This window comes from Branchiostoma floridae, chromosome 1 (assembly GCF_000003815.2).
Source record: "Branchiostoma floridae strain S238N-H82 chromosome 1, Bfl_VNyyK, whole genome shotgun sequence".
Taxonomy (NCBI): domain Eukaryota; kingdom Metazoa; phylum Chordata; class Leptocardii; order Amphioxiformes; family Branchiostomatidae; genus Branchiostoma; species Branchiostoma floridae.
This window is the reverse complement of record NC_049979.1, coordinates 34,672,793-34,674,441: the sequence shown is the minus strand read 5'-3', so window position 1 is coordinate 34,674,441 and position 1,649 is coordinate 34,672,793.

The window sequence follows — 1,649 nt, the reverse complement described above, 5'->3', positions numbered from 1 at the left end:
CAATATCTTTAATATTTGGTATAAGTGATTGTTATTGTATAGTATATATCGTTACAAACTAAACAAAATGTCAGCGTTTATTTTGGGTTTTAAGTAAAAAATACTAAAAGAAGTTATTCTTTCACTACTCCAAAAGCGCTCTCACATCGACAAAAGTTCGCACTCACTCAGACCCAAAAAAGCGCTCACTCCTACAGCCGCGTTGGCAGGGAAGCCTCCCGAAGTGAGAGAACTTTTTGTTCTGTGGGTGAGAGAGAATTTCAGCGTTGTGTGTCGGAAAAAGATTGATGATCCAGACAATATCTTTAATATTTGGTATAAGTGATTGTTATTGTATAGTGTATATCGTTACAAACTAAACAAAATGTCAGCGTTTATTTTGCGTTTTAAGTGAAAAAATACTAAAAGAAGTTGTTCTTTCACTACTCCAAAAGCGCTCTTACATCGACAAAAGTTCGCACTCACTCAGACCTAAAAAATCGCTCACTCCTACAGCCGCGTTGGCAGGGAAGCCTCCCGGAGTGAGAGAACTTTTTGTTCTGTGGGTGAAAGAGAATTTCAGCGTTGTGTGTCGGAAAAAGATTGATTATCAAAACAATATCTTTAATATTTGGTATAAGTGATTGTTATTGTATAGTATATATCGTTACAAACTAAACAAAATGTCAGCGTTTATTTTGGGTTTTAAGTAAAAAATACTAAAAGAAGTTATTCTTTCACTACTCCAAAAGCGCTCTCACATCGACAAAAGTTCGCACTCACTCAGACCCAAAAAAGCGCTCACTCCTACAGCCGCGTTGGCAGGGAAGCCTCCCGAAGTGAGAGAACTTTTTGTTCTGTGGGTGAGAGAGAATTTCAGCGTTGTGTGTCGGAGAAAGATTGATTGTCAAGACAATATCTTTAATATTTGGTACAAGTGATTGGTATTGTATAGTGTATATCGTTACAAACTAAACAAAATGTCTGCGTTTATTTTGGGTTTTAAGTAAAAAATACTAAAAGAAGTTGTTCTTTCACTACTCCGAAAGCGCTCTCACATCGACAAAGTGTCGCTCTCACTCAGACCAAAAAATCGCTCACTCCTCCATCCGGGTTTGCAGGGAAAGCCTCCCGAAGTGAGAGAACTTTTTGTTCTGTGTGTGAGAGAGAATTTTAGCGTTGAGTGTCGGAAAAAGATTGATCGTCAAGACAATGTCTTTGGTTTAAGTGATTGTTAGTGTATGATGTATATCGTTTCAAACTATACAAAATGTCAGTGTTTAACATGCGTTTGAAGTAAAGAAATGATGAAGGAAGTTGTTCTTGCACTATTCCGAAAGCGCTCTCACATCGACCAAATTTCGCTCTCACTCAGACCCAAAAAATCGCTCACTCCTCCGGCCAGGTTGGCAGGAAAAGCCCTCGAAGTGAGAGAACTTTTTGTTCTGTGTGTGAGACAGAATTTTAGCGTTGAGTGTCGGAAAAAGACTGATCGTCAAGACAATGTCTTTGGTTTAAGTGATTGTTAGTGTATGATGTATATCGTTTCAAACTATACAAAATGTCAGTGTTTAACATGCGTTTGAATCAAAGAAATGATGAAAGAAGTTGTTCTTGCACTATTCCGAAAGCGCTCTCACATCGACAAAGTTTCGCTCTCACTCAGACCC